Source organism: Pipistrellus hanaki (assembly GCF_964339955.1).
Source record: "Pipistrellus hanaki genome assembly, chromosome: 3".
NCBI classification, from domain to species: Eukaryota; Metazoa; Chordata; class Mammalia; order Chiroptera; family Vespertilionidae; genus Pipistrellus; species Pipistrellus hanaki.
The window spans coordinates 79,336,841-79,362,415 of record NC_140505.1 but is presented as its reverse complement, the minus strand read 5'-3'; the positions used below and the strand labels follow the sequence as shown (position 1 = coordinate 79,362,415).

At 42.2% G+C, this 25,575-nt stretch overlaps 1 protein-coding gene across 1 annotated transcript in view; it reads right to left on the bottom strand.

Moving 5' to 3' along the window:
* TRIM13 (tripartite motif containing 13) overlaps window positions 1-25,575 on the bottom strand; it is a 68,515-nt gene that overhangs the window by 42,459 nt on the left and 481 nt on the right. The gene's annotated exons all lie outside the window — the stretch shown is intronic.

Sequence of the window (25,575 nt, the reverse complement as noted above, 5' to 3'; positions counted from 1 at the left end):
GTTCCCAGACTCAATTGAATGAATTCATTTGTGCACTAAAACAACCTGATGAATAAAGTGGAGCAGGATGACTCTACTTTTATTTCTTTCAGGAAGTGTCCCTATTTTCCCACAAGAGATTTTTAAAATAATGAGAAGACAAATGGCACCAAGTTAATAAAAATGTAGGTAAAATGAACTTCTGTTACCTATTTTTACTCCATTGTAATTGAGGAACGCAGTGGTTAATTGCCAGCAAATAAATAAATAATCATATGCTTCTCCTGATGCCCAAGTGGGCTTGGTTAAACCACATGGTGATCGAGACTGTAACTACGTGGTGTCACTGCCGGTGTTGCCTAACCGGGTAATGGTGATCCCAGTCAAGCAGGACAACAAATCCCAAAGTGGAGTGACCTGGGCTCCTCGGGTTCTATTTTTGTATGTGGCCAAGTGTGGGCCATGCAGTCTCTCTTTGTTGGTGATGAGGTTGCCTTATGGCCCAATGACTGCACTCTGTAGATCAGCATGTTAGTCTGAACTCCTTTGTGTGGGTCTTAATGGATTATGGCTTTATCCTGCCAGATTATGGCAGTCTGAAATTAGATCTACTGAACCCCATTGGGACTTATTCTTAGATAGCTGAGTCTGTGCCTTTGGCAAGGAGGGGTGTGATTGAGGTAGATTGCAAGGTGACCTCATCCTGCTGCTTAGAGTCCTGTTGATACTAGATTTGATTAAATGCTAATGAGACTAATTAAATGAATTTTCTCCCAGTCTCTATAGTCAGATTAATCAGAGTGGCTAATCAGAGTGGCGTACGCCTATAAAAACCCAAGTTCAGCCAAGAATGTGCTATTGTGGGCTGAGGGGTAGATTGTTGAGAGAGGCAGTCTGCCTTGGGTGCTGAGTGTGCCTGCATGTTCCTTCTGAGTATGCCATGAATGCAAAGCTCTGGCCATTCTTTACTGGGGCCGTTTCTCAGGGCTGTGTTTGTAGCAAGCAGTCTTGGAGAACGGGGTAATGTCTCCCCCAGACAAAGGGCAGGCTGGCTCTCACTTACTATACAAACAATGGATCTCTCAAGTCCGTGTTTCTTTCCTTTAACGCAGCCCCCAGCACCCCCAGGTATCCATCATGGACCCTTTGTGTCACCCTCAGGGGGCGTGTGAGGTATGGGGAGCCAACACAAAGGAACATGAAGCTCTGAACACTACTTTCTATGAGCAATAAAGTCCTTTGTCACTGGCTCAGAAATGTTGTGTCTTCTGCCAGTATCCACAGAAAGGAGCAGGCTAACTTATTAACTTGCAAGCAGGGTGAAATGCCAAGCTTTGCACAGACCTTGACAATCCTACATCTGGATTTGGCTGATTGTGCTCTAATTAAATACTTTCACTTATTCTCTGTGCCCTTATTTTCCATAAACTGGAAACCTAATCTAGAAGTTTCATCAGATTCAGGTTTGGCTTTTAAGGTGGAAAGACTTGGCACTGGTCCTGTGTTCTTCCCATTGCACGGCCTCAGGAGACATAACGTCAGGCCTCCTGTTTAGTGAGACTAAGTTCATTCAGTGCATTCGGTTGGTTTCAGTAATTATAGAGTTCCCACCAATATTTTACCTAATAAGTTTAGCATTCATTGATGATCATTGCCTAGATCTCTTATTTCATTAGTGGTTTTCTTACAGGGACAATTTCATTATCATGCACTTCTCTATTACAATTCTTTAGTAAAGGAGAACTTTCTGTCATCAACTATTTGTTTGCCCTAACATCAGTTCAGCCTTTGACCCAGACAGCAATGGCTTCTTCTCTGGGCCCTTGTTTCAGGGGCCCCCATATTTTAGAGTGTCTTCTCCAAAAGTTTCCAAGTCTGTCTCTGGCACCTGAAACCAGTCAGGGATAGCAGGGCTCCACGCCCAAGATAAAGTTAAACTTCATACATGGAAACTTGGGTTCACTTGTTTCAGTTTTATGTTTTGCTTCATTTTGTTTTAGGGATAACTTTTGTTTCAATTTTGTTTTTAAATATAGAATATAGTTCTATGGTTTCAAGTCAAATTTATAAACTAAGGCACATTGACAGAAGCCTCCCTTAATTCACAGCCCTGTCCACTTTGTTTCTTCCCTCCTCCTAGTTATCAAAGGATAGTTTTTTTTTTATCCTTTCATTATTTCCTTTAAATTGCAATCATATACATTTATATATTCTTATTCCCATTACCCATTTTTAAAAAATATATATTTTAATTGATTTTTTAGAGATAGGAAGAAAGAGAATCAGAAACATCAATGAGAGAGAAACATCAATCAGCTGCCTCCTGCACACCTCCTACTGGGGATGTGCCCGCAACCAAGGTACATGCTCTTGATCAGAATCAAACCTGGGACCTTTCAGTCCGCAGGCCGACACTCTATCCACTGAGCCAAACCAGAAAGGACCCATTACCCGTTTTTTATACAAAAGGCAGCATACTTTACTATCCTGCAGCTTGATTTTTTTTCATTTAACAATATATCCTGGAGTTTATGTCATTTCAGGAATGTCCTATATAGGAATGCTCCTCATTTTTTTAACAGCTGCATAGTATTCCATTATGTGGATGTATCATAGTTTATTTAATCTTTCCTATCAATAAGACATTTAGGTTGCTTCCATCCTTTTACTATTACAAATAATGCCATAAGAAAGAGCTTTATACATACTCTAGAGGCCTGGTGCATGAAATTCATGCACTGTGGGGGGTGTCCCTCAGCCCAGTCTGTACCCTCTCCAATCTCGGACCCCTTAGGGGATATCTGACTGCCAGAAGGATTGGGCCTAAACCGGCAGTTGGACATTTCTCTCACAATCCAGGACTGCTGGCTCCTAACCATTTGCCTGCCTGGCTGCCTGATTACCACTAACCACTCTGCCTGCCAGCCCGATAGCCCCCTAACCACTTCCCTGCTGGCCTGATTGACACTTAACTGCTCCCATGCCAGCTCAATCACCCCCAATTGCCCTCCCCTGCAGGCCTGGTCACCCCCAATTGCCCTCCTTTGCTGGCAATCTTGTGACAACTTGGGGGTGGCCATCTTGTGATGTGAGGGTGTGAGGGTCAATTTGCATATTACCTTTTATTATATAAGATTATTTGCATTTCTGATAGTATATCTTTGGGCTAGAGTTCCACAAGTGGGAATGCTGACACTGTAATAATAATCAGTGCCACAAATGTCATATTATCTATTTTTTCTTATAAGAAAAATATCATAATACTTTATGATAGTAAAGTAATACCAGTAGGTATTACTTTACTATCATAAATCCTTGAGATTATTGTAAATTGATTAGCATTATTTGATCTGTAATATTTGGTTAGTATCTAAAAGAGCTATTAATTAAAATGAAATCTACAAAATATAAAAAAATCAGCTGGGTGATGAATTATTGTCAGTATTTGTTGTAAGCATATAAAAATAACCTGTGTGCTTATGAAGTTTTTCTGCCTACATATAAAAAAGGAAATGTTATTTTCAAAATTATTGACATTGGCTATATAAGGATTGTCAACTTGTATAACCCTTAAAATTATTTCATAGAAAAGTATGCCTTTTCTAATGTTATTGCTTGTGCAAGAAATGAAATGCTAAACTATTTTGATTAGTAATCAAAATTTAAGACTTACAGCAAACCTAACCTAAAAGGATAACACTGGCTTTTTAGCAATTCATCAACAATGCTTATTAGCCAAAAATCTTAGTGAAAATTTCCAAAAATTCAATGAATATTGTAATCCAGGCTGTTTTTTAAATTTAAGAATAAACTCGTATGTTCCTGAACAGATACAAAAAGTATTCACTGTGAAATAAAAAATTTTGATAAACTGAATCTCAATGTAATTAAGAACTGTTCATCAAAAGACAACACTATAAGAGCAAAAAACAAGGCTCAGACTGGGAGAAGATATTAATAATGTCTTATATCTGACAGAGGACTTTTATTCAGAATATGTAAAGAAGTCCTACAAATCAACATGAAAAAGACAAACAGTTCAGTTTTTCAAAAGGGCGAAGACTTGCCAAAACCGGTTTGGCTCAATGGATAGAGCCTCGGCTTGGGGACTGAAAGGTCCCAGGTTCCATTCTGGTCAAGGGCATGTACCTTGGTTGCGGGCATATCCCCAGTAGGGGGTGTGCAAGAGGCAGCTGATCAATGACTCTCTCTCATCGATGTTTCTAGCTCTCTATCTCTCTCCCTTCCTCTCTGTACAAAATCAATAAAATATATTAAAAAAAAAAAAAAGGGCGAAGACTTGAACAGACACTGCATGAAAAAGGATATATAAATAGCCAATAAGCACATGAAAAGGTTCACAGAATCCTTGCTCTTCAAAGTAATGCTACCAGTCAGGGGGAAGGATGGACACTTAGCCTTTTATACACACACACACACACACACACACACACACACACACACATATATATATATATATATATATATATATATATATATATATATATATTACCAGAAACTGCAAATAACTGGGAAAATTGATAAATTGGCATATGTAATTTTAAAAATTACACAGAAATTAAAAAAAAACAAACCTAAAACAACAATGTGAATAACTCACAGATATTGAGTAAAAGAAGGCAAAACAGATAAATGGTGAAAGAAGTCAGAGTAGTAATTAATTACCTCTGGTATGTGAGGAGTGCCTGGAAGGGGCAAAAGGTTTTATGGGATGCTGTAAATTTACTAGCTATTGATGTGGTTGATAATTACATAGGTCTATCTAATATATAAAAGGCCAGGGTTGTAACGAACTATCATAACCAAAGGCTGAACAACCAGGAAATCGTTCAGTCAGCGCTGGGTTGCCAGGGTGACTCAGTGCTGACTGCCCAGCTGCAGCCTGGTGACCCAGCACTGACTGCCCAGGGGACTGAGACTCAGAGAGAGAGGCAGGGTCTGATCTGCAGCCTCAGTGGCAGCTGTTGATTAGTACTTGCCTCTCTCTTTCTCTCGCTCTTTCTTTTTGAGCTTTGCCAACAGCTGGGCTTTTCTTTCTCTCCCACTCTCTTAGGGGGCTTCTGTTAAGCCCCATATCTCTGATTAGGCCCAGAGATAGGCTCGGAGATGCTGACTGGCATAAGAACCAACCAATAAGAACCAAATGTGGGTGCTGTGGGGAGCCAATGGCTGCCTAGGAGGTGGAGCTTTTAACAGGGCATAGAAACCAACCAATCAAAACCAAATTGGCCAACAGAGGAGTGCAGTTGGAGGCAAGATCAGGACTGTAGGGGAGGGCAGTTGGGGACAACCAGCCCAGGAGGGGAGGGCAGTTGGGAGTGAGATCAGGCTGGCAGGGGAGGTCAATTGGGGGCAACCAGGCTGGCTGGGAGGGCAGTTAGGGCAATCAGGCCAGCAGGGGAGGGCAATTAAAAGTGATCAGGCTGGCAGGCAAAGGCAATTAGGGGCAATCAGGCAGGCAGGTGAGCAGTTAGGAGCCAGCAGTCCTAGATTGCAAGAGGGACATTCATCAAGGGGTCCCCAGTTGGAGAGAGTACAGGCTGAGCTGAGGGAACCACCCCCTCCATGCACAAATTTCATGCACCAGGCCTCTAGTATGTTTATAAAAACTCACCAGGCTGTATACTTATACTATTAATGCACTTTATGTACTTTCCTTTATATATTAGCTTTCTATGGTGACTGTAACAGATAACCAAAAACTTAGTGGCATAACATAACACAAATATATTATCTTACAATTCTAGAGGTCAGAGTTCTAAAATGGGTCTGCAGGACTGCATTACTCTGGACACCCCAGGGAAGAATCCATTTCTTCACCTGTCCCAGCTTCTAGAGATCACTTGCATTTCTCGGCCCCCATCACTCCCACCACTGCTCCTGTCATCTCATCTCCTCTGATTCTTCCCCTCTCGCCTCCTTCTCATCAGGATGCTGGTGCCCACATTGGCCCAACTGGATAACGTAGGATAATCACCCCATCTGAAATCTTTATTTTAATCACATTTCAAAATCACTTTAACATGTAAAATAACATGTTCAGAGTTCTGGGAAGTAGGACATGGACACATTTTGTGGCCATTATTCTGCCTAAAAAATATGAATAATGATTTTTTTCTACCTCAATTAAAAAAAAAGAAAACTGTTTATAAATGAAGATTGTTTCACAAACTGCAATGATAATGAAAATCAAATGTATTTGCCAAGCACAGATATAAGAAGCCTTGCCACTGGAAAGTATTTTTTTTTAAGTTAAAATATTGCAAAATTATGTGATGTCTTTTGAATATATTTGAAAATTCAAATGAATTTTTTTCAAGTTGAAAGAAAATGAGAACAATCTCATTAAAGGGAAGGATATATCATAAAATTTATCATCAAACTTACATTATTTTAAAACACATAACCTGCCAAAACCGGTTTGGCTCAGTGGTAGAGCGTCGATCTGCGGACTGAAAGGTCCCAGGTTCGATTCCGGTCAAGGGCATGTACATTGGTTGTGGGCACATCCCCGGTAGGGGGTGTGCAAGAGGCAGCTGGTCGATGTTTCTCTCTCATCGATGTTTCTAGCTCTCTATCTCTCTCCCTTCCTCTCTGTAAAAAATCAATAAAATATATTAAAAAAACACACACACATAACCTTTTCTTTAAGATTTTCCAATTTCCTTACTTGCAATTAATATGTAGGAATATGTTTAATGATACTGATTTGGAAGTGTATTGCTCCCTTAGATATTGCTTTAATAGACATGATAATATTTAAATATTTTTATGTACATTAAAATACCAAATTGGATGATTTGAATGTGGACCATGTTATCCAACTTTTTCGGAACATAAATATTTTTAAGGAAGCCAAAGAACAATTTAATCAACTTAATTATAAAAGGTTTCAGATACAGTTAAAATATTCATACTTACTTTCTTGGCAAATTATACAATTATACAATTAGTGGAAAAGAGACTCAGTGCAGTACTGTAGTTACTACAAAAGCATCAAAACCAACTGAAAATGTAACAAAAAAGATTACAGGATCATATTGATAGTCTCAAAGCCAATATTATAAAATTAGTTTAGAATCATATATGCAAGGATTTTATTGAATTTCATTAACTAGGCTGTTTTTAAAATACTCATACTACTGCCATCATAAACAGGAGTGGGCAAAAGTAGATTTATAGTGGTGAGTATAGTTTATTCTTGTGTTATTATTAATTACTAGAGGCCCAGTGCATGAAATTCATGCACAGGGAGCGGGGGTGTTCCTCAGCAGTTTAGGCCCGATCTCTATAGTTGCACATCTGGAAGTCAGACTTCCCTCTCGAAATCCGGGACCACTTGCTCTTAATCACTTACCTGCCTCTCCCTCCTAACCACTCGCCTGCCTGCCTGCCTGCTCAGTGTACATCATAGTTTCCGGTTGTTCCAGTTGTTTGGTTGTAATGGTCGCTTAGGCTTTTGTATGTATAGATTTACTATGTCTTTTTCATATGAAAACTATGATCCTACTACTGTATATAAATATGTTTTTTGTTTTTAGTGTCATACTAAGAACATTATTTATTGAAATTATTTTTTTTATTTGGCAACATTATTTGACTTTTTAACCTTAAACTAACACTGTCTTGAGAAACCTACTATAGAACTTTTTTAGCCTTTCATACTAATTTCTGTTCTCAATCCAGACCTTATTTTCTGGTAGTATTAAAAAGTAAGATTCTTAGTATATGCACAGATGTATGTAACCATTGCCATCACCCCAAAAGAAACTTCACACTTATAAGCAGTCATCACTTCCCCTTCTGTCCTTTCCCCTAGCCTCTGGCAATTAGTAATCTACTTTCTGACTTTAGGGATTTACCTATTTGGGACATTTCATAGAAAGGGAATCATAGAATATGTGGTCTTTTTGTTTAGCTTCTTTCAGTTAGCATGATGTTTTCTACGTTCATCTATGTTGTAGCTTATATCAGTACTTCATTCCTTTTTATGGTCAAATACATTCCAGTATAACATATTTACCATATTTTATTTCTCCATGAATTAGTTGATGGACATTTGGGTTGTTTCTACTTTTTTACTATTAATAATGTACCTATGAACAGTAATATACAGATTTTTTAGTGAACATATGTTTAAGTTCTCTTGGTTATATACATTGGAGTAATATTACTGGTTCATATAATAGACACTAAATGACACTGTACCTATCTTAAATTAGTAGTGTTGAATACACTTTAATAATCTATTTCTCTACTTTGTTACTAGAAACATCTTATAATCTTTCTCAAATCATTTAAATTTCTGAGATGCTTTGGGAAACTTTTATTTTAAATATTTGGCACAGCTAACTGTTTTCCAACCTTCCTTTCATAATACAGGTTATGTGGCTTTATCTTTGGCCATGGAAACTTCATACAAAACACTTATCATCAGCCCTTGAAGACAAGTGACAGGTTTAAGTACTAGACAAGGAGTGTGGATCCAAGGACTACCTTCCCTTCCTTTCTTTATTTCTTCTGGGAATGCAAATCCTACTTTGGTATCACCCTTCACTTATCATCCTCTTTTTTTTAAAACCCTCAATGTTTCTTTTTCCTAATTATTGCAGCATAGACTTAGAATCTAAATTGGTGAGGAAAAGGTATACCAGGACACTTGCATTCTGAGTAAGAGAACTTGAGTTGGGGAGGAAATCACAGAATTCCCCTTGGTTAATTAAAGCCTGCTTTCTCTTCTCTGGGAGAAAGGGAGGTTAAGGTACTATTCTTCCAGGTTCAAAGTTTTTGGTAAATCACATTTCTTATTCCATGGGTTCTTATTTATAGAACAGTTGCTATTAGATTCTTTTTTTGTCCTTCTCAATATTAACAGTTTTGCTTTATCCTCTATTATTCTTATTTTTCTGTACATCAAATTCTTTCTTTTTTTTTTTTTAACCCCATGTTCTCTTTTCTTCCTAATGCCGGATCAGTGTATTTTCCAAGTCTCCAACCTGGTTTAACTGTTTTAGCAATTGAAAGCACCACATATCCTTTTCTTTGGGTCATTTAGAGACACCCTGTGAAGAACATCTTGCAAAAGTTTGATGGTGCAGCTAACAGAATTGTTGCAATAGAAGGTTCTCAATGTAGATAAAATATTTTATTAATCAGCAAATACAGTTAAATGTAAATGTCAATTTCAGAGGTAAGAAAAATAAGGAAGCAAATAAACATTAGGGATTTATTGTTAAATATAGTACCCTCAGGAGACAGTTCTCAAAATGACTAAGAACATAGACCCTTGCGGCAGACTGCCTATGTTTGAATGCAGTGTCATTCTCTGACTGACTGTGTGACTTTGAGATCCTTTCAAAATCTTTTCTCTGCTTCAACTTCTTCGTCTGTGAAGTGGAGGATAGTTTTCCCTCAAGAGGTTATTACAAGGATTAGATTAGTTTATAAAAACTTCTAAGAGCAGTTCCTGGCAATAGTAAGCACTACAAAAATGTCAGTTACTCTTACTTAAAATACCAATAATAAATAGATCAAGGCCCCAGAAATATTTTTACTTTATAGAAGTGTGAGATTTTTGTAATGTTTCCAATTTTTAAAAGATCATAAATTTCCTTTGGATTACCTGCAAGAAATTATTTCATTTTGTGATCATAATGGTGTGAAACTAGAAATAAACTACAGAAAAAACAACAACAAACAAATACATGGAGATTAAACATGCTCCTAAATAACCAATGAATTAAAGAGGATATCAACCAGGAAATAAAAAACTGTCTTGAGACAAATGAAAATGAAAACACAACTAACATACAAATTTACAAAATTGATGGGATGAAGCAAAAGCAGTTATAAGAAGTTTATAGCTATACAGGCTTACCTCAAGAAGTAGGAAAAATCTCAAATAAACAATGTAAATTTAGAGGAGATCCACAATGACAGGGAGTAGGTGGAAGCTACACTCACCTACTCCTAGGACCAAACTGGAATTACAACTCAAATATAGAACTCTCAATGTGAATAACCAACTAAAGAATAGCTGAACAGAAATCTTATAAGCAAGGGTTTACAGAAGAAGCCACATCAAAATTAGTAGGAAGGGTAGAGATGCAAAAAAGGCTGGCCCCACTCGCACAAGGGGCAGCAGGTAAGTTTCTAGAGGGATAGCTCAGCTGTAAAGGTTCCCCCTGAGGAGAGTGGGGTATCAACCCCACGGTGAGCTCCCCAGTCCAAGCACCAGAGTAGGGAAGAGTCAACCACATAACAGTGGCTGTAAAACTAAGCAGGAAAGCCACATAACATTTGGCTGTAAAAGTAAGCAGGGATTCTGTCTGCCAGGGAGAGATGGGAGGCTGTTAGAGACACAGATGCCCTCTTAAAGGCCAACACACTAAATCTTGTTCACAGCCGCTCACCCTAGGCTCCAGCAGAGGAAGGTAGACTGGAGTCATCTGAGGAGAGACTGGGTTTGTGGCTCTGAGGAGAGAGCTGAAGGGTCTGATGCTAGGATCCTTGTGCTAAGTCCCTATCCAATACTGCTGATGCCATCTCTCTTGGGTAGAGTATTCTCCTTTTGGCGTCAGCCTGGGTGAATGCAATAGCCTCATCCCCTGTTCTCCTTGTCATCTTACTCCGCAAAGCTCATACCCTGCTAAGGAGTCAGCTATCTAGGCCAGAGAGCAGAAGTCTGGGCAGACGTGGGAGTGTCAGTGACTAAGTTGTGTGGCTGTGGGGCAGGGACCATTCCACTCACTTTCCCGTGAACCTGAGATCCACTAGCCCTAACTTCCCTGCTCTGGATGGCTCCACTGTCGAGACTCTTGGTGGCCCTTCCATGGGAGAAGGTTTGGACAGAATCCTAGAGAGACTGAGCTGTGTGGCTCTGGAGAAAGGGTCACTCCTCCACATCCCCCATGTCTGACTGCTACATCCCTAGTGGAAGAGCCAATAGCCCAACCATCTTGAGTCTCAGTGTCACCCTGCAGAAGTTGGGCTGATGGCAGAATGTGGAACAGAATGACTTGTGTGGCTCTTGGATGGGGCCATTATACCCTGGCACACCAGACCAGTGCAGAGCCCTCTCTTCACATGGCTAGATCTCAGTCTGATACACTGCTGCCCTCGCCCTTACAAATCCCTGAGACTGCCATGAGTGTCTGTAGGCACCTGGCAGGTGACAGCGAGACTTGGTATATTCTGGGACTTTTGCCTCAGACACAGCACTGGCATCAAGTTTAAACGTGTACCAAACTGTTGAACACCACTGGCCCCAACCTAGTAACTTACTGAGAACCTTTCTTGAGAACAGTCAGAGGCTCTTTCAGTGACTGAGCCTAACCAGGCAGCTGGCAGGAGGCAGGCGGAGGTAAATCACGAGGTGGTTTGGGCTTTTTGCTGACTGCCTCCAAGCTCAATGCTGGTAAAAGTCAGCTTTAGTGCATACTTTGGTCCTTACCACATACAATTAGGCCAAGCAAAGGTCCATGCAGCACCAAACAAATTCCTGGGCCAGACAAAGGCAGCGTCTGACACTGACCTACAACAGAGTTCCCAGAACAAACACACCTAGTGTCCAGCTTCACACAACATGAGAGCAGAATCCAATTAGCCTCAAAAGTGGCATATCCAAAGAGAGACGTCAGCAGGCACCAGATTCTACTGAGGTGAATTCCACTTAGTGTGATCAGCACTCCAGCAATTCATATGCTGTGCTGAGGTTCAATATTCAGTCACCCAGTCTGAGGGTTGATCCCACACATGTAGAGGTCAATAGCAACCAAGACTCAATTACAAGAGAACCCACATAACACATACAAGGGGCATTCCTGGAGCACCCAGATCAGGAGATCAAGGAGACTGCATCACTTGGTCCTAGAAAACACCTAGTACATAAGCCCACCCTACCAAGACTTGGATACATGGCAGATCTACCTAATACATAGAAACAAACAGAAGAAGAGGCAGCCAAAATGGGAGACAAAGCAACATGCCCCAAATGAAATAACAGGAGAAATCTCCAGGAAAAAAAAGATAAATGAAATAGAAGCAAACAATTTACCAGATATAGAGTTTTAAAAACATGGTTTTAAGGATGCTCAAGAAACTTAGTAAGAATTGCAACAAAGAGAGAGAGGAACCAAGATGGCAGCATAGGTAAACACCTGGACTTGCTGCCTCACACAACCACATCAAAACCACAATTAAAAGGTAAAACAGATATCATCTAGAACCATGGGAAGGCTGGCTGAATGGAAGTTATACAACTAGAAGGAAAGAGGAAAAGCACACTGAGATTGGGAGGAGGTATGGAGGGGCAGAAGTACAGAGGCATGCGAGGAAACGGGCTGGCCACTGGGTACGCTGTTGTCTTTTTCAATCAGGAGGGAGAAACAAGCTCCCGACTACTCTGAACTCCAGTTCTGGGCAAGACTCTGGGGACTCAGACTCATACGGGGAGAAACTGGACTGTCTAGCATCGGGCCAGAACAGGAGGGCAGCTTTCTCTCAAAGGTGCTTGCAGTGATCATTATTTCTGCACGGTGTTGTGGGACACAGAGTCCCAGGGACCTCTTTAGGGAGGACTGACAGGCAACCATTGCTGTTTACTCCACCCTGGCAATTCCCCATCCCACCCAATTTACAACTCCACCCAAGCTGTGCACAGAAACTTTTGCATATGAATGGCCCAGCCTTTTGCAATCTAAACCTAACAAACTGCAAAGAGCCCCAGAGTTTCCAAAAGAAGGCCCAAGGTTCCACAGCAGCTGCATTGCTTCACAGCTGGGCCTCATCTGGGCAATTCCAAACTCCAAACGAAGAGGAGGAACCTGCAGATCTCTCTGTAATTCCTGCTGGGTAGCCTCAGGCAGTGACTGACTTTGCACCTCCTTGGAGATCCAAAGAGCTAGTGTACCCAGCGGTCAGTGAGACCATACAGGATTACAACTCTTCACATCCATAAGAGACACACTCAGGGTGCAGACCAGTGAGCACCAAAGCCCCACTGAAGCAAGTCTTGTCTCATAAGGGTGTCTCCAGCACAGAAGTTCTCCCAGCATAGGCACAACTGATCCTCACAGCCAATTGGCCTGGAGGTCAATTCCTCCCAGTGATACCAACAACAATCAAGGCTTGATTACAACAAGACTGTGCACACAGCCCACAAAGGAGTGTGCCAAGAGTGTCCACCTCAGATAACTGGGGAGGCTGAGCCACTGGGCCCTATAGGACACCTATCACACAAAGCCACTATCAACTCAGGGAAGCAGCCAAAATGTGGAGACAAAGAAACATGTCACAAATGAAAAAACTGGAGGAAAGCAAACTATTGGATATAGAGTTGAAAACCACAGTTATAAGGTTACTCAAGAATCTTCTAGAAACCTCTGAGAAATTTAGTGAGACCCTCAAGAATATGAAAAAGGACCAATTAAAAATTAAGCATACACTGGCTGAAATAAAGAATAATATACAGGGATCCAACAGCAGACTAGAGGATCCCAAGAATCAAGTCAAAGATTTGAAATACGAAGAAGCAAAAAAACACCCAACCAGAAAAACAAAAAGAAAAAAGAATTAAAAAAAAAAATGAAGGTAGTGTAAGGAGCCTGTGGGACAACTTCAAGTGTACCAATGCCAAAAGAAGAAAGAGAGCAAGATATTGAAAACCTATTTGACCTGAATAGACCAATAACAACTAATGAAGTTGAACAGTAATCAATCAATCAATCAATAAAACTGCTGGCAAACAAAAATCCTGGACCAAATGGCTTCACAGGCAAATTTTACCAAACATTCAAAGAATTAAGTACTATATCCTTCTCAAACAATTCCAAAAAATTCAAGAGGAGGAAAACTTCCAAACTCTTTTTACAAGGCCAGCATTATCTTAATTCCAAAACCAGATAAAGACACTACAAAGAAAATTACAGACCAATATCCATGATGAATACAGATGTTAAAATCCTCAATAAATATTATCAAACTTAATTTAGAAACCCATTAAAAATACGATACACCATGACCAAATGGAATTTATTCCGGGGATGCAAGACTGGTCCAAAATCCACAATTCAATAAATGTGATACAGCCCTGGCCAGTGTGGCTCCGCTGGCTGAACATCATCCCATGCACCAAAACATTGCCAGTTTGATTCCCAGTCAGGGCACATGCCCTAGTTGTGGGCTCAGTCCCTGGTAGGGAGAGTGCAGGAGGCAGCTGATTGATGTTGTCCTCTCACATCAATGTTTCTCTCCCCCTCTTTCTCTAAAAATCAATGTAAAATCTTTATAAATAAATAAATAAATAAATAAAGATACATCACATAAACAAAATGAAAGCCCTGATGAATGTGGCTCAGTATGTTGGAGTGTTATCTCGTACCCCAGAAAGTGGTGGGTTTGATTCCTATTCAGGGCACATACCCAGGTTGCAGATTTGATTCCCTGTCAGGGCATGTGCAGGATCCAATGATCACTATTTCTCTCTAACATTAAAGTTTGTTTTTCTCTCTGTCTCTCCTTTTCTCTCTCTAAAAGTCAATAAAAAAGAATTTAAAGTAATGAAAAAATTTTAAAATGTTTTAAAAGGAAAGATAAAACTCACATGATCATATCAATAGGTGCACAGAAGTCATTCTATAAAATACAACACCGATTTATGATAAAAATTCTCAACAAGGTAGAAATAGAGAAATCATAACTCAACATAATAAAGGACATATAGGGGAAGAGGGGCCAAGACAGCAGCAGAGGTAAGTGTAGTACTTGCCTCATCCCACAACCACATCAAAATGAAAACTAAACCACCGAACTACTATCATTCGGAAACACCTAAAATCTGGCTGAACAAAAGTTCTACAACTAGAGAATTAAAGAAGAAGCCACGTTGAGAATGGTAGGAGGGGTGGAATGGGCTGGTCCCACACCATGTGTGGAATTTTTTAGATCAGGAGGGATATCTTGGCTGCAGAAATCCCCAATAAAAAGCAAGGATTCTCAGCCCCACACAAGACCCCTAAGCCCAGGGTTCCAGTGCTGGGAAGAGAAGACGTCATAATTTTGGGTTGTAAAAATCAGCAGAGACCGTGGCTGAGTGACACAGAGGGTTGCTGGTGGCCCAGGTAGTTCCTATTAAACAGCTGGTGCACGGACTTACTTGGCCTCCCTTCCTCTGAGCTCCAGCATGTTGCAGCAGCTTGAAAGGATCTACAGATATACAGGAGGAACTAAATTGTCTGGCATCAGGACAAGACTGGGGGGTAGCTTCCTCCCAGACAAAAGTACTGGCAGAGGTCATTGTTCCTTGCTGAGATATTCCTCTGCTACAGAGCCAACAGGCAGTCACATATCTGAGTCACCATTAACCTGGATCTCACTGTTTGACCCACATTGGATAGTTCCCTGAGATCCCATCCCACACAGTTCGCAGCCCCATCCGAGTTGTTTGCAGCAGCTTTTCCATATTAATGGGCTTTCCTGTCTCAGGATTCAGACTTTCCTAAAATCTCTGAAACAAGAAGCAGCTGGCCTCAGCATGCCTCATAACTCTTGCTACGTGGCCCCAGGCCCGGCATTAGAAGCATCCAGCTTTATTTCACAGCTTGGCCTCTCCTGGGCACCTCTAAGCCCAACACCAGTAGCAGCCAACTGCAGATAACTCTGTAGCTCCTGCCCAGTGGCCCCAGGCAAGGCACAGGCAGTAGCTGGTCTTTCACATCCTGGGAGGCCCAAGAACAAGGTCCACCCAGCTTTTAGTCTCAGACCACACTAGATTACAACCCTACCATATCCATGAGCGACACACTTAAGGGGCAGATCAGTAAACACCAAAGCCCCAGTGAAGCAAGTTCTGTTCCATAGGGGCTCCTGCACAAGCAACTCTTCCACTGTAATTGCACCTGGTCCTCAAAGCCAAGTGGCCTGGAAGACAGTCAGTCCCTCCCAGAGACGTCAACAGTAATCAAGGCTCAACTACAGCAGGCTAGTACATACAGCCCACACAGGGGCACACCAGAGTGTCCAGCTCAGGTGACTGGGGAGGCCGTACAGGACGCCTACCACACCAAACAACTCTACCAATTCCAGGAGACATGGCAGCTCTACCTAACACATAAAAACAGAGAGAAGCAGCCAAAATGCAGAGATAATGAAACATGTTGCCAATAGCAGAACAGAAGAAATCTCTAGAAAAATAGCTAAGTGAAATGCAAGCAAGCAAACTACCAGATACAGAGTTCAAAACAATGTTTATAAGGACACATATTTTTGTGTCCTTATAAACATTCTGTTCCTAGCAGAAAGGGTTCAGGAATCTGGAGAAGGGCTGTGCATAAATGGATAGAAACTAGACAAGAAATAAAAATTTGGAAAGCATTTTAGGGGAGCCAGACAGAAACTTAGCTCTAGTGACTAAGCTCTCCAAATCTCCAGACCCACGGCTTTTTATTTACACATTTTCCCTTTAGCAATAATGTGTTTCAAATATACAAACCAAAGGTAAGATTTGGTAATTAATAAAGGATTATCAGGTTAGGGGAATTGCCCACAGCTGTTTGGCAGCAGGTAATAATATGCAGATCTTTAGCCCTGCTGAAGACATCCATCAGCCTTCTGAGGAACTTCTCACATTTATTATGCTAACTACTGTTAGTCTTTTTGCATTTATTATGCTAACTACTGTTAGTCTTTTCCTCCAGCATATTTCCCTTTTTTATGTAATAAATTTAACAAGAATGTATGCCATTTGCAGAGCTCAGCTCCTTTTAAGATTTTAAAATTCAATGGAAAGGATTGAGTTCTTTCATGTCCTTTTAAGTTGCTGCCAGGCATCAAAGGAATTAGTCTGCAGCATGCTCCATTCTAGGCTAACAGTTCTTTGAGTCCCCTTTCCAATCACTTTCTAAGAGTTTTTTTATGGGCTCCCTTCTCAATCACTGTCTCCTGTGACATGACAGCAATAATATTACAGTTCTGGATGGTGGACAAACAGTGAGAAATGGCAATGCAGGTCTGCCCTTCTTTGACTTGGTCCAGGGAAACCTGCAGCAACATACAGCTGCTGACAGCTAGCATGGCAAGGCGTCTTTACCATCCTCCATCTCTGGAATGTTTTTCCTCTGTCTCGTCAGCGTGTTGTTTGGGGCCACTACCATTTGCAACTAGAGTAGTCTGGTCAGTTCCTCTGTCGGATCCATTGTTGCAGGAATCCACACGGGCTTGGAGGAGTTTTCTGGAAATATATAAGCATATCCTTGATCAAATGTTAATGAAAGAATCCTTTCTATAAACTAGATTAGGGATATTTTCATTATGCCAAACTATTTTCCTTTGGTTTATTCTGACACTATGGGTGTCTTGCCATCAGCATTACAAGTGAAAAAACTTTAAAGTGAAAAAATGTAAAGTAATTAAGGCTTGATGTAGTTTACTTACAGGAGATTACTCCACTATCCCTCCTTTTTTTTTTTTTTTTTTTTTTATATAAATAATATCAAGAGGCTTTTGGAAACCCTGCAATGCAGTCTTGATAGCTTTTAATTCAATACTTAGTACAGTAGTATGACTTGTTTGAATTCATTGTATGATAAGCACTTGACTCTGAGATGAACCATCAGTAAAAAATAGTTAATGCTCCAGGAATAGGTTCCTGCATTATACAACAAAGTTCCACTGAATATTTACTTATTTCAATTTGCCAATTTAAATCAGTCAGAAATAAGGCTTATTTTCTAACTTTACTTGTCCTTGGGTGTGGACAATAAATGACACTAATTGAATTTCTGCAATCAGTCTTTAAGTATGTGTACTAATAAAAGGGTAATATGTTAATTAGACCAGGAGACCTTCCAGGAGACGTTCCAGACATCCTTCTGGACAAAGCTATGGTGGTGGGGCCAAGGCAGAGGCAGTTAGGAGTGATCAGGCCAGGAGGGGAGGGAAGTTGGGGGTGATCAGGCCGGGGTGGGAGGCATTTTGGGGCAAGCAGGCCGGCATGGGGGTAGTTGGGAGCGATCAGGCCAGCAGGGGTGGGCAATTCAGGGCGAGAAGCAGTCAGGCAGGTGAGCGATTAAGAGCCAGAGGTCAAGGATTGTGAGAGAGTGCAATCAAAGCAGCCAGCCTCAGCCTTTCCTGAAAGCGCTCACAGGTCTGTGGCTGGCCTCTCTATGCTCTGTGCCTCTTGCTGAATGGCCCCAGGTCTGGCGCTGATGGCAGTCAGCTTGGTTCACAGCATGGCCTTTCCCACTTGTCTCTAGGCCAAGCACAGGCAGCTACCAATTGTGTGCTGCTTTGTAACTCCTACCAGGTGGATCCAGGGCCAGGCACAGGCAGTGGCTGACCTTGGCCTGAAACAGCCCATCCCAAGAGGCCCCAGAACCAACACATCCAAAAGCCACCTTCAGGCCATAACAGAGCACTACCCAAATAGCTCCATCAAAAACATACCCAAAGGGTTGGAAGTATCATGCTACCAAACATCAAACTATACCATAGCCTGCACAGTGGTCAGCAAACTCATTAGTCAGCAGAGCCAAATATCAACAGTACAACAATTGAAATTTATTTTGAGAGCCAAATTTTTAAAACTTTAACTTCTTGTAATGCCACTTTTTCAAAATAGACTCGCCCAGGCTGTGGTATTTTGTGGAAGAGCCACACTCAAGGGGCCAAAGAGCCGCATATGGCTCTCGAGCCGGAGTTTGCCGACCATGGGGCTAGCGTAATCAGAACAGCATAAGACTGGCATAAAAACAGACACAAAGATCAATGGAACAGAATAGAGAGTCCAGAAATAAAGTCACACCTATATGGTCAATTAATAAATGACAAAGGAAGCAAGAATATACTATGGGGGAACATACAGCATCAGAGACACATATGGAAACATGCTCAAAGTCACTAATCATCTAAGAGATGCAAATTAAAACAACAATGAGACACCATCTTACACCTGTCAGAATGGCTATCATCAACAAATCAACAAATGATGAAGATATGGAGAAAAAGGAACCCTCGTGCACTGCTGGTGGGAATGCAGACTGATGCAGCCACTGTGGAGAACAGTATGGAGTCCTCAAAAAATTAAAAATGGAACTCCCATTTGACCCAGTGATTCCACTTGTAGCACTATATTCCAAGAAACCAGAAACACCAATCAAAAAGGATACATGCACCCCTAAATTCATAGCAGCACAATTTACCATAGCTAAGATTTGTTAACTGCCTAAGTGCCCATCAGCAGATGAGTGGATTAAAAAACTGTGGTACATCTACACAATGGAATACTATGCCGCTATAAAAAAGGAACTCTTAACATTTGCAACAGCATGGATGGAACTAGAGGGCATTATGCTAAGCGAAATAAGCCAGTCAGAGAAAGAGAAATATCACATGATTTCACTCATATGTGGGATATAATGATCAACATAATTTAACAAACAAGAATAGATCCAGAGACAAATGGCAGGGGAGGGAGAGGGTTAGAGAGCAACCAAAGTACTTGAATGCATGCATATTAACATAACCAATGGACACAGGCACTGGGGCAATGGGGGCTTGCCAGGGGTGGGAATGGCTGGGATGAGGGAAGGCAATTGGGGAAAGGGAGACATATGTAAAACTTTAGACAATAAAAAAAAAGAATATACTATGGGGTAAAGACAGTCTATTCAATCAGTGACATTGGGAAAACTGGACAAATATATGCAAATAAATGAAACTATAATACTTTCTTATACCATATACAAAAATAATCTCAAAATGAATTAAAGACTTAAATGTAAGACCAGAAACCATAAAACATGTAGAAGAAAACAGGCAGTAAACTCTTTGACATTGCTTTATATATATATATATATATATATATATATATATATATATATATATATATATATATAAAACAAAAGGACCACCTACCTGAATGGGAGAAGATATTCACCAATAATGCATCAATGATAAGGGGTTAATATCCAAAATATATAAAGAACTCATACAACTCAACACCAAAAAAAACCCTACAAATAATCTAATTGCAAAATGGGCAGAGGACTTCTCCAAAGAGGGCACACAAATGGCCAGTACACATAGGAAAAGATGCTCAACAACATCACTAATCATCAGAGAAATGCACATTAAAACCACACTGAGCTATCACCTCACATCTGTCAGAATGACTATACTATATAATAAAGAGCTAAAATGCAGATGGTCGTCACACCCTCACACTGTAATGGCTCAGACACTCAACACCAGGGAGAAAGGAACGGGGACCAGCCAGGCACAAATGAGCTCATGAGAGAGGAATGAGGACCAGCCAGGCTGTGGCCCTGGAGAGGGACAAGCTGCATGCCCCACAGTCCTGGGTGCCAGTGGCTGTGTCTACACCTGTGGCCTGGGAGGACAAGGTGCCTGCCCTGCAGTACTGGGCGCCTGCAGCTGTGACCTGGGCAAAACCGCCCGCCCATGGTCCCCTACCGCTGTGGTCAGCCTGGGCAAAGCCGGACTGGATCCTGGGTGCCTGCTGGAGGGAGGGAAGCCTGAGTCCTGGGAGCCTGCAACTGGCCAGAGGAGGGAATCCTGGGTCCTGGGTATAGGGCAAGGTAGAGGTGGTTAAGGGTGATCAGGCCAGCAGGGGAGCAGTTAGGGGTGATCAGGCAGGCAGGCAGGCAGAGGTGGTTAAGGGTGATCAGGCAGGCAGGTAAATGGTTAGGAGCCAGCAGTCCTGGATTGTGAGAGGCACAATCGGACATACCTTGAAGGGTCCCAGATTGGAGAGGGTGCAGGCTGGGCTGAGGGACCCCCCCATGCATGAATTTCATGCACCGGGCCCCTAGTCATTAATAAATCAACAAACAACAAGTATTGGTGAGGGTGTGGAGGAAAGGGAGCCCTTGTGCAGTGTTGGTAAAATGCAGTACAGCCACTGTGAAAAGCAGTATGAAGTTTCCTCAAAAATGAAGTTTCCTCCATACTTTTTTCCATTGTGGCTGTACCAGTTTGCAACTGGTATAGCAGCAACAACATGGGTGGATCTTGAGACTATCATGCTAAGTGAAATAAGTCAGACAGAAAAAGTTAAGAACCATATGACTTCACTTGGAAATACATGCTTTACGTTATTGTCCCATCAGTTGTAGAGTTCCTGGCATCTGTCGTTGAAGTTGAAGCAAATAGGCTCTTTAAAAAAAAAAAAAAAAAGTAATTCTCTGAAATTGCTTTTGACTTAGATAAACAACCTTCTAACTAACTACTGGAAAAATTTTTGTAGGTTCTGTTTGTAGTTGTTATTTAAAATGATAACTGTAGGAGATCCAAGATGGCTGCGCCCAGGTAAACACCTAGCCGCAGCCACACACAACAATTTCAATAAAATACAACTAAAATATAAAATGGACATTACCCAGAACTACAGGAAAGTTGACTGACTGGAAATTCTACAACGAGAAGCAAGGAGAAAACCAGAAGGAAGCGCGGAGGAGCTGTAAAAGCCCAAGGTACGGAGACACGCGGCGCACGCGAAGAGGACGGAGCCGGAGAGGAGGGAGGCTGAGTGCCTGGCTGGCGTTTCCTAGCGGGAAGGAGATAAAACTCCGACTGTGTTGGGCCCCAGCTCTGACTGCTCTGAACCCCAGTTCTAGGCCAGACCCCGGGGACCCAGGATCATCCATAGGGAGCTGGGCTGTAAGGCGGAACCCCGGGGGAGCGGTGAAAGGAGGTCCTGGCGGCGCGCACATTGTGCGCAGAGAAGGGACGGTCGGCTGTGCCGCGGGATTGCCCTGGCGGGAAGGAGACTGGAGCTCTAGTCTGCTATGAATGCCACCTCCAACTCCACTTCCAACTGAACTGTACCCCAATACCAGGCTCATTGGGGGAGAGCATAGACTGGCAGCAGGTGAAAATCGAGGGCACCTATCTCTCAGAGGCGCTTTGCAGCGAGTACTGAAGGACCCTGAGACGCAGGAGCCGCATAGGGCGGGGCTGACGGAAGCCAAGGCTGTAGGCTCCACTCTGAAATCCCGTCCCATCTGTAACTGCGAAATGCGACAACAAAATAGATCACAAATGAAAGAAATGCAGGACAAAAAGCGACTGGATATAGAGTTCAAATCTACGCTTATAAGGTTTTTCAAGAATTTCCTAGAAAAGATGGATAAGACCTATGAGGATATGAAAAGAGATCAACTAGAATTAATAAGGAGTCAACAAGAAATGATAAGGGATCAATAAGAAATGATAAGGGATCAACAAGAAATAAAGAATACATTGTCTGAAATAAAAAATATTATACAGAGTCCTAAAAACAGAATGGAAGATCCCAAGAATCAAGTCAAAGATTTGGAACATAAAGAACCAGAAGACACTCCTCCACAGAAGCTAGAAGGCAAGAGAATCCAGAAAATTGAAGATAATGTAAGAAACCTCTGGGACAACTTCAAGTGAACCAACATCAGAATTATGGGGGTCCCAGAAGATGAGAGAGAGCAAGATATCGAAAACATACTGAAAGAAATAGTGACAGAAAACTTCCCCCACCTGGTGAAAGAATTAGACTTACAAGTCCAGGAAGCGCACAGAACTCCAAACAAAAGGAATCTAAAGAGGACCACACCAAGACACATCATAATTAAAATTCCAAGAGCAAAAGACAAAGAGAGAATATTAAAAGCAGCAAGAGCAAAGCAGGTAGTTACCTATAAAGGAGCACCCATACGATTGTCAGCTGACTTCTCAACAGAAACCATGCAGGCCAGAAGGGAATGGCAAGAAATATTCAAGGTGATGAATAGTAAGAACCTACAGCCAAAGATAATCTACCCAGCAAAGCTATCACTCAGAATCGAAGGCCAGATAAAGAGCTTCACTAATAAAAAAAAGCTAAAGGAGTTCATCAACACCAAACCAGAATTATATGAATTGCTGAAGGGGGTTCTGTCAGAAGAGAAAGTAAATAAAGATAAAAATTATGAACAACAAATACGTAACTATCAAGTGAATCTAAAAACCAAGGAAATAAGGAAATTAAAAAAATCTGATGAACAATATTAACTGTTGAATATAATAGAATCAGAGGTATGAAAGGGGAGTGAACTGACGATTCTTGGGGAAAAGGGGAGAGGGGGATGTGGGAAGAGACTGAACATAAACTGTGCACCTATGGATGAGGACAATGGGGGTGGGGGAAGGGCAGAGGGTGGGGTGGGAACCTGGTGGAGGAGAGCAATGGTGTGGGGGGGGGGAAGGAACATTTGTAATAATATGAACAATAAAAACTTATTAAAAAATAAATAAATAAAATGATAACTGTAAAAGATCGTCAAAAAAATCTTTAGCACTGTGCTTTTCAAAAAGAAAGGATAATTCATTTGAAAATAATAATGAAAGAATAATAGAATCCCATATATAAGAAGGAATAAGGTCTACCGAGATCAAGTATGGCATTCACCTGCCAAGACAGTAAGTCCGTCTTAGGAGTAACGGGTTTTGCTGGCTTCATATGCTGAGTACACTTGAATTGCTACATTGGGGGCAAAGTGCACTGGGCAATGCTCCAGCAGATTATATTTCTAGCCAGGAAAGACTATGGCAACTCTGCTTGTATAGTAATGGTCAATTCACAGCCATCTAAGAGCTGGATTTCATTGAAGATGCAACTAACTTAAATGACGTGAATGTCTATTATATATTTAATACATGTACTGCTTTAAGTAATATTTCTTTTTAAGAAAAAAAAATTTTTTTAATTGATTTCAGAGAGAAAGGTAGAGGGAGAAAGTTATAGAAATATCAATGATGTAAGAGAATCATTGATCAGCTACCTCCTGCATACCCCCCACTGGGGATCAAGCCCAAAACCTGGGCATGTGCCCTGACCAGGAATGGAACCATGACTCCCTGCTTCATAGGTCAATGCTCAACCACTTCGACATACCAATTGGGCAAGAAATATTATACTTTAGAGTTGAGGCGCAGAGGGGACGCTGTAGTGCCAGTGTTCGAGGATTCGCCTGGTACATTTAAAGTTGAAGTTTGCTGCTAAAGATGGCAGACCCAGATGTCCTCATCGAGGTTCCTGCATCATTGAAGAGGTTAGCCAAGTATGTGATCCGGGGTTTCTATGGCATTGAGCATGATTTGGCCTTGGACATCTTGATCCGGAACCCTTGTGTGAAAGAGGAGGATATGTTGGAGCTGCTCAAGTTTGATCGGAAGCAACTTCGTTCAGTTTTGAATAATTTAAAGGGAGACAAGTTCATCAAATGCAGAATGAGAGTAGAGACTGCTGCAGATGGGAAAACCACTCGCCATAACTACTACTTTATCAATTATCGTACTCTTGTTAATGTGGTTAAATATAAATTGGACCACATGAGAAGGAGGATTGAAACTGATGAGAGAGATTCCACCAACCGGGGCTCCTTCAAATGTCCTTTTTGTTCTAATAATTTTACAGATTTAGAAGCTAATCAGCTCTTTGATCCCATGACAGGTGAGACTTTTCCAGCTTATGAATCTTTAAAGTAACTTTTAAAAATAAAATATGTATTCTTTTTCTTAAAAAAAAAAAAAATTATACTTTAGCCGGAACCGGTTTGGCTCAGTGGAGAGCATTGGCCTGAGGACTGAAGGGTCCCTGGTTCGACTGGGGGTCAAGGGCATGTACCTTGGTTTCGGGCACATCCCCAGTAGGGGGTGTGCCGGCGGCAGCTGATCCCATATTTCTAACTCTCTAACCTTCTCCCTTCCTCTCTGTAAAAAAATCCATAAAATATTTTTAAAATTAAAAAAAAAAAAAAAAAAAAGGAATAGGCAGAGGGAACCGAGGGCTTCCTGGCAGCCTTCTTGCTGCTTCCAGGGTTCTCTTCCCACTCCTCGGAAACCCAGTTCACGAAGAGGATGCCCTTGGAAGAGACAGGACAAGAATCACCGTCCTGGCACGCCCTGATCGCCCCCGCCGCCCCCCTTCCCCCTCCCGTGGCCTGCAGCGCGCTCCGGACTCCGGCATCAAGGGCCCAGACCTGCGTTCTCTCTGCACCTAAAATGCAGCAGAGCCGACTCTGGGGCTGGGCGTCTGCTCAGAATTTGAGGAAATGCTTCAGAAACCAGCCACGGCTGGGGGCGGAGGCTCTTCCTGATGCAAAATTCTCTCAGCCCCGGGCAAGGAGTGGTTACCTCCGGGCTCTTATCAACTCCCACTCCCCCGCCTGATTTGCCTTCGTCCATTTGTCCTTAAAGATAATGTGGACGTGGGAGATGCGGTGTTAAAAACTGCATTGACGACCCCTCAGAGTTCAGTGGACGCAGACACCCTCGCGCACCCTAAGCACTGGGGAGCACCAGCGGGGCCGTCCCAAGGGAGGAAACCCCGTGCGCAGGCGCTAGCCGTACCCTTTGCCCCGCCCTCCGCGGCCCGCCCCGCCCTCCGCGGCCCGCCCCGCCCTCCGCGGCCCGCCCCGCCCTCCGCGGCCCGCCCCGCCCTCCGCGGCCCGCCCCGCCCTCCGCGGCCCGCCCCGCCCTCCGCGGCCCGCCCCGCCCTCCGCGGCCCGCCCCGCCCTCCGCGGCCCGCCCCGCCCACATTCCTTG